Raw genomic sequence first — 9,652 nt, 5'->3', positions numbered from 1 at the left:
ATTGTTTTTGGGTTGAGATGACCAAGATTTCCAATGAAATGGTGTACTCCAATTAATTTGAGATGGATGTGCGTAACCTTAAAATTCTTAATTAGGTTCTTGCATCATACCAAGTTGATGAGGCTTCCATGGTCCTCTTGGAGCTACATAACATAACTACTTTGGTCATTGAATTGCTCCATTATCCTCTTCGTAAACTTCATTCAACCTTGGTAATAATGGGGAATATTTAACAACATGTGATTCTATATGGACAACACAAATATCAACATCTTCCTTTTACTCATCTTGTATTCCGAAGATTTCTACTTGTTTTCTTAGATTTCTAAGAATTTTTGTTTTAAAGTCATCAAACAAATCCCCAAGTTTAGCTTGACTTACCGATCTTGATGTCGATTTACTTACTCTTTCCCTTCCTCTTGATATTCATTTGCATGTTTCACATATTTCTTCAAATGATAATTGGTATACATCACCTCTACTCATGAGATTAAGGAGATCAATCCACTCATCCCTAATTGTTCTATGTAAGAGGGTTTTTAGTGTGTTAGATCCTAAATGATGTCATTTTCCCTCTTAACATTATACATGAACCTCTCTATTAGATCCTCAAGGATCTCATATTCTTTTTTATTCATTCTAAATATTTCTTCTTTAAGATCATGATATTTATATTTTTCTACAAATATATTTTGCATATTATTCCATGATCTTATTGAATGAGTCCCTAAACTCATGAACCATTTATGAGCTCCATCCTTCAATGTTTCCAGAAACAAGCTTAATTTTTGAGCGTTTAATAAGTAACCATAATATCTACAAACAATTTAAAATTGAAAGAGAAATGTTTCTGGATCCTCTGACCTCATACCATGGAATTTGGGAAGGAAAGATGGAGGGATCTTCTTCATATGAACATTGATATCAATATCTTGAATGGGAAATCCAATAGGATCTTCTTCATTGTCATCATCTCCATCCATTTATTATATATTTTGTGCCACCTCTTCTTTTACTACTTGCAAAAGTGGATGGTGATGTGGTTTTTACTGCACCACGTGATCAAAGGTGGGCGGGGGGGTTGGTGTTGGAGAAGTATTTTTACTTATTTTTTGAATAAGAACGTTAATGCAATGAAATTTTCTATTTTTGAAATGAAATATTCCTAAAGCATTTTTTTTGTTTTTTTAGAAAGTAAAATAAATGAATCAACTAGGGAAGAAAACAATGCACACTTTGAAACCTCCCTGGCAATGACGCCAACAAGTTATGAGCTCTAGTATTGCAACAAGAATGCTGCAACTCTCAAAGCTACGGAATTTAATTATCAACCCTAGATTCATACAAACTGAAGAGGTATTGACACTATATGTGTAGCATATAATGTGTCATTATTTTGTTTATTTGATTTAATGGAGTGAATGTCATGAAATAAGAGCCTAAACTAATTGTAAAAATGGATTTTCACTCTATTTCCAAGAAATGGAAAATGTTACTTCCTCAACTTGTAAATGCTAACTAATAAATTTATGAAAGGAAAAAAGGTTAATCTACTTGTATAAAGAAAGATATTTTATCTTGCATAATTCATCAAACTACCAATCAGAATTTCATGTAACATCTATCTAGTTCACACTTGCTTATAAATCAGTAGCATAATTGCATCATACTTATGATAAAAAGACTAAGTCTACTATGTTTTTGAAGTGAATAAATGGAAGGGTTGGAATGGATTAGGAGTTCCACATGATAATAAAATCATATTTTGGTGTCATGTTTCATCTAGACTAAGTCATATTTGTAGTGGGAATCAAAACTGATGAAGGAAAGTGGTGTTATGGATTTGCTACATGAAGGGACATATTTGTTACAAGAGAAGATAAAATTGATACAGGAGGAGAGAACTCACCGAATGACCAAGCAAACCAATTGAAAATGGGATGGGAATTTTTTATTTATTGAGTAGGATGTCTTAGGTCTCCATTCCAAGTGGAATCACTCCAAAATACCCTATGAGCTTTATGGCTCAATTCCTCACCCTGGGAGCTCAGACAAGGGGGAAGAGCTAGCTTAGTGTTCTCGATCAACCCATAATCTTATTCAAGAGGGTCACATCCATCAATCCATGATTCTCTTTGTAGATTAGAAACATATCAATATGCTCATATCTGTTATCTTCTTGAAGAATTCACTAAAGAATTCAATCATACATTACCAAGAGAAGTAGTCCCTTTTTTTTCCTATTCATGCAAAACATCAAACCAAATAGTATGTTAGAACAAATTTATGTCATAAAATGATACCTTATTCATTCTTGTTCTCACAGAGGTAGTAGCCACAAGCTTAATCTTATCTCATATAGTATCACTGTCTCAATCGATGAAAATATCTCTATCCCAACTATATACGGGATTCCATGTCGTTGGTTCCCACTCTTGTTATCATGATATATCATTTTTCATATCCATAACCTAGTCAAACAACTCTCCAAATATATTCCTTAACCAAATTTTCTCACAAGTAGCCATGCTAGCAATATTGTACTTAACCTCGATAGTGATTAAAGCTACAAACTTCTATTCCCTGCTCATCCATGATATCATTATAGATCCCAAGCAAAAGAAACATGCATATGTTCTATTTTTGTTTCCAGCACAATCATCAGTGTATCCATCCCGACTCATATCTCTAGAAGCATATATCAAAATATTTCATCTCAAACTCAAAGTCTAGCTCCATCTTAATCTTGATCATCAGAGGCTCACTACATGTCAAGAACACATCATCCACATATAAAATAAAAATAAAAGGCATATCGTGGACCAACTTAGAGGTTTGAATTAATACTATTTTGAGGCTTCACGAGGTAACTATCAATGCAAACATGCGAGGGTAGGGGAGTTACTTACAAACCATACAATCCTTTCTACAAATATAACATTAACCAAACCATCATACCTAGGTTAGAACAAATCCATATTGTGCAATAAAATCAACCAAACCATATCATCATGTCAATGATTTTCATTTACCAAGATTCATCAAGCCATCCTCATGATCATAATATGAATTATTTTTGTTACTAAATGTAAATTCATACACCAAGAACATGTCATATAGGTTTATCCCATCCATTCATTATGATATTTATGCAATAGACAGAATAAAAACATTACATACTACAGACCCCTACAAACACAAGATAAGTCAAGAATTTCACATTCTCTACAACAAGTCAAACAATATGTAGATCTCATAGTTCCTTAAAATTCCCTTCTCTATCATTTGTTTCATGTCTATAGGTTTGTCATACTTATGGTCTCATGCATATGATTTTAGTTTTTTAACCCTACAGGCTTAGTTGCACCCATAGGCCTTCTAACATGTGGATGGGAGAAAGTGTTTCTCCCAATTCCTGGGATTGGACTAGGAGAAAACCTTTATGCTCAAATTAGAATCAACATCATATAATAATCTATTCATGTCCATAAAACTTGGTTCAACAATGACGATTCTTTATTTCATCTAGTGCAAATAGTAATATGTGTTGGGATCTTATTAGAGAGCTTCTCCCTTTGAATGTAAGATTCTTCAATCATCATCAATCAATGCATCAACCTATCTAGCATAATATTGTCACGCATCATAAAAAATCATTATTAGTTTCCTCATCATCATATATGAACATGTCATCAAATATTGATAAAGGGTTAGTGACATATAAGTGTATCTTCATACTTGAAGGATCATAATCACAAGTACATCAAGTGAGGGCATCCAATTTTACCACTTGTCAAATTTATTAAGCTTAATAAAACATAACCAAGATCAATAAGAAGACGATGAGTATCAATCTTATTGTCACACTTTTATCATTAGGGTTACCATGCTTGTCCCATATATCAAAATCAATGTTTCTAGCTTTTTTTATAAAATAAATAAATCCACCATGTCTAATAAAATGTAAGGTACTTGCCAAATATCAAGTACACCAATAAATCACATGTACTAGAGATCAAACATTCTGTTATATGCATGCATGAGTCATTTTTGAAGGTTATAATCTTGACATACATTAGGGCTAAACTTGTTATCCAATCTTGTAGCTAAATCATAACACTGAAACAATATACTACACATACCTTATAGTATTCATACACCTTTGCAACTTGTAACACTTATTTTCCATGGAAAATTTAGTACTTGTGTATGGAAATTTCTGGATGCTACTTTGAAAATTTTGAAAAAATTTCCTCGAGTACTTCTTTCATATTCTAGGACCATCTCTTCATTTCCTACACTAGCTCTCCTTTCCTACAACATAGATGATCCTCAGAAGGATCTTCTTATTACATCTCATATAGAGTTAGAAGTATTCAAATACTCAAATATGTAGGAAGGATAAGAAATAATCAAAATACTAAATCTAGTATGACAAGGAAATAAAATAATATTAAAAAGGTAGTTATCTTTAAAAAGAATTGGATCATCTGCTTCTTGAACCAACCTTCAATAGTTAGTACTTTCTATTATCGATGCAACAATCTTTCCTTCAATATTTCCATCGACTTCATCAAAAACCAAACCTAATGAAGACTAGTCCATTTAGGGTTACACTGAACCTATCACAAGTAATATAGAATATTCTTACTCATCATGCTCAAACATTTATCATTTTCTAGTGTTTCTTACAAACCCTAAACTTATGTTATCCACCAAACCCTAATAACCAGATGACCTAGGGTTTCCTTCAAGCCCTAACATTCTGTTACGTCTCATCCATCTTCTATTGCTTCCATCAATGGTGTCTTCACAGGGGCGATATTCAATAACTTTTGTTCAACCCAACTCTGATACCATGTTAATTTTTACTAGGGCTATATTGTTCTTTTCTTTAGATAATCTCATTTCATCATTTACACGTTCAATTCACCCCACAGAATTATATCATCAGTATGTCATATGCAATTATGTAGGAAGAATAAATTTCATCAATAATGCAACAAAACATAAAGGAATAATAGAAGAAAAAAATTCACACATAGAGATGCCAGGATTCATCGAAGACCAGAGAAAAACCCCACAAAGGGGAAATCCATTTAAAATTCATCTTCTTATTAGATTGTCATAAAATTTTCAACAAATATAGAGTACAATAATCCAATTCTTCATTCACAAGGCTATCTACAAAATCCAACCAAACAATAGCCTAGAGATGAAACCAAAAATAACTTTTAATCAAAATCATGATCCAAAAGACTGCAATCAACTATCAACATATGCGGTCAACTATTAGAATTTATGGTCAATTGTTAGAAAAAACATAAGCCCCAACTCCATGGAGTTAATGGTCATGTGTGTGGCTGAATTGTTCCAGCCGCATGCAAATGATTGTATGTGTGCGGATGTAACTAAAAATATCCTAACCCTACGACTATGAACCAAAAACGCTAATCTACACGTGTGAGCTTCAACCCTACAATTCTAGACCTATGCGAACAAATTCCCCATGCAACAACTTTAGACCTGTGTAATCCAAAACAAAAGATGAGAAAATAAGAATGCTTGATTGTGATCTCCAAATGAGGGTCAATCAACTTGTCTTTTGTAATTCCCCCTCCCAAATTTACCCACTTTTACAAGCTATCCAAGCTAAACACAAGCTGAGTGTTACTATGACATGACCTAACCTCCAAGTTCTAGTTATGGAAGTGGAGCCTAAAATCCAAAAACTTACTGATACCTCTTAGGAACACCATATCACCTATAAGTTAGTCAACAACCTCTGGTGATCTGACCCTAATTTGGAAATACTTTCTCAATAGCTTACCCTCCCAACTCCACCCTTAACACACTGTGAAAATGGCTATGAGGCTCCAACCAAACCCATTAGCATGACTCGATGCAGTATGATCAAAATTTCCCTGTTATGTGCATGCGATGGCAAGATTCGATGCCACTTTTCTCGGGATAGACTTAATGCCACTACCCAAAAGTGTGTAAAAAACTATAGAATCAAATCACTAATGATAACAATTATAGACAATAATAACTCAAGAAATATCTTGACCAGGACATACCTAATACATGAAGGACATTTTTCCACACAAATAGTAAACATAGTAGCAATAGGTCATGAACGTATATCTAATTATAAAATTTCGAACTTCATCTGAGAATCACCAAGAAGGCTATATTACCTCTCAAACAATTTTCAACAACACTTGTTATCCCATGCATTCATCAATCATTCAATAACTTATCAAATCATCAACAAGATCTATAGTAGGAGCACATTATCTAGCCAAGCATATAAACAACATATAACCATAATAGAATCCATGACAATCAACCATAAAATCAACATAATAACTAGTACGGAGGCTTGTAGATCACAATGGAAAAATATATCATATTAACATATCCAAAATGCAACCAAGTCAGGGACTTCCATGTACCACCCAACCATGGATTGGGCTAAACCACATGCCTCTTTCATCTAATCATTGTCTTCCCATATTCTAAGCATGAATGTGGGATAACATGGGTTAAACCAAAATAGAACCAACCAAGGCTTTGAGAGGAAAAACCACCTCAATCTTCAACCATAGTGATTTCACCTAACGAGTCTGAAAATCACTAATACTAACCAGATTGTTATCTTCTCAAGTTGTCCAGGGCTCTAGGGATTCTATCTCAACACACAACCTCCAAGGAACCCAACCCATTATAGGGATCAAAATATGTCACATCTCAACCCACAACCTCTATGGAACCCAAGTTGTTCCAAGGCTCAACACATCCTATCCCAACCCACAGCCATAGGGAACCTAAGAACCAATGAGAAATCCAAATGGTGAATTAAATCCATCATGGGTATCTAGGAAATTGAAAGGAAAGGATGAAACCATTTTCAATCCAGGAAAATTTCCATGCCAATGAAAAAAAATACTAGAGAGCCACATGCATGCATCATGCATCTAAATATTAACAACAAAATCACACATGCAACCTGGTACATGCAATGAACTCTAGCTATAGCAACTGATCCAACCTTATTTTTTGTTGTCCTCGAATTCCTCACTTTTTCTTTTCTTTATCCTCTCCAAGTCAAACACAATGCTAGGATGCTTCAAGAATGCTCTGAGTGTGTAAGAATGTATTAGAGAATGAACAAGAGATGAATGAAAAATTGTCAAAAGCTAGAACTGACCTAAAGTTGTGAATTATTTCTCTAATGAATTTTTATCATTAATGTCTAGACTCTTCCTTTCCTTTTTCTATTTCATTTTATTTTCCTTCATTTTCTCTCTATTTTCCGTTGTGTGCATATTTGTGTCTCTTCACCTTCCTTTTCTCCTCTTTTTGTTTATTTCTCATAATTAATGCCAATTATTGTCTCTTTTCCTTTGCCAATGCATTTTCCTATTTCCATAGCCATTAATAAACCACAAGTCATGCCCACTATAATATTTTCCCACCTTTCATCTCGGAATACATGCCCCATGACCTTGGTTTTATTTTATTTACATGGAAAATCAGCCACGAGATGTTACAAACTCCTCCCCCTAAGGGGGACACCATCCTCTATGTTCTATGATGCTTATAACCATCAAAACATACTGCCGATGGAGCTTTATAACATATCTCAATGCAGTATTTACAACATACCAAATTTCTGAAAAGATAATCACCATACTACTTATCGAAGCTTTATAACACAACTTGATGCAGTATTTAAAACATACGCCTTATTGGAGCTTTATAACACAACTCAATGTAGTCTTTACAACATACCAAACTATTATAAATATGATCATCATACTATTTATTAGAACTTTATAACACAAATCGATGCAGTATTTACAACACACTACTTATTGATGTTTTATAACACATCTCATCACAGTATTTACAATACACATATGGATATATAAATATAAACCAAAACAAACAAATGAAACACATATGCTCAACCAACAAATAAAGAAAGATACAAAGCCTGCATCTGATTAACCATCTCCTATGTATCTTCATCGAGCCCAAAGTGCTCCCACTACACCTTAACCTGCTCTTTGGCTCTATTCTAGAGCATGAGTTGGATCAGGTACAATAAGCATTGTGGCTTTGTCTGGGACACTCCCTCTAGGTCTACCTGCAATAGAGAACGATCAATCACAAGGTCAACATCTTCGATGTATCTCTTAAGCAAAGAAACATGGAAAACATCATGGAATTCCACTAAGGATGATAGTGCACGTTTGTAGTCACTTGGTCCAATCCTCTTAAGGATCTCAAAAGGCCCACAATATTCAGGTGCCAATTTGGCACATGAGCTAACTCTCAAGGAACTCCTCTTAGGCTTGTTGTGCAAGTACACATTCTCTCCAACCTGAAACACCTTTAATTCTTTATGTTGATCCACATAACTCTTCTGCTTTTTCTGCACTACGTTTAGATTCGTCTTGATGACCTACATCTCCTCCAACATCTCAACCAACATATCTGGTCTAATTAGTACCATGTTCACTAGACCACTCCAGATGATAGGTGTATTACAACTCCACCCATAAAGACCCTCAATTGGACTCATCCTCAATGGCTCGTGATACCCATTGTTATATGCAAACTCTACCAGTGTAAGATATTCCTCCCACTTCCTCTACCAATGTGTGACATACATCCTCAAAATATCCTCAAGAATCGTACTTACCCTCTCTATCTATCCATCTGTCTGCAGATGATAAGTTGTACTTAAGCCTATATCCATCCCCAAGACTTCAAACAACACCTTCCAAAAGTTAGAAGTGAAGTTGGCATCTTTGTCTGACACAATATCCTTGGGAAGACCATGCAACCTCATTATCTCCCTAATGAAGATCTACGCTAGCTCACTAGCTGTATTAGTAGACTTCAATGTAATTAAGTGACATACATTACTCAACTTGTCAACCATAATCATGATGGAATCATGTTGTCCCGATGCCCTAGGAAATCCCATAATATATTCCATGTAAATGACCTCCAATTTCCATTATGGAATTGGAATAGGTTGCAATAAACCATCTGGATGATGGCACTCTTCTTTCACTTGTTGATAATCCAAGCATCTTGCAACACACTCAAACACTTCTTTATTCAATTTTGGCCAATTGTAGAACTTATTAATAACTGTAAAAGTCTTCTGATATATGGGGTGTCCTGAGTATGATTTGACATGAAACTCCCTCGAGATAAGCTTCTTGAGATCACTATTACGTAGTATATATATCTCATTCCTAAATCAGACCGAGCCATCTATTGCGAGGTGATACTCCTCATTTCTATCACCCTACTCCAACCTTTCCCTCAACTATTGATACTTCTCATCATGTTTCCCTGCATGTAAGGTTGGATCTTGTAAGTCTGCCCTAGAAGAGGTCATAGATGAAATATGATTCACCAACACTCTCCCACTAAGAGCATCTGCAACCTTGTTCTCCTTGCCCTTAATGTACCTAATCTTAAAGTAAATCTCACTGATGGTAGCCAACAATCTAACTTGTTTGAATTTCAAGTTAGGAATAGGTTAAACAAGCACCTCAGTCCACTATGATCACTCATCAAAACAAAACTCCTACCAAGGAGATAATGTCTCCACATCTCCAATGCA

The sequence above is a fragment of the Pinus tabuliformis genome, chromosome J (assembly GCF_031772625.1).
Source record: "Pinus tabuliformis cultivar Carrire ecotype Pingquan chromosome J, CPIR1, whole genome shotgun sequence".
NCBI lineage: Eukaryota > Viridiplantae > Streptophyta > Pinopsida > Pinales > Pinaceae > Pinus > Pinus tabuliformis.
This window is presented reverse-complemented; position numbering follows the sequence as displayed.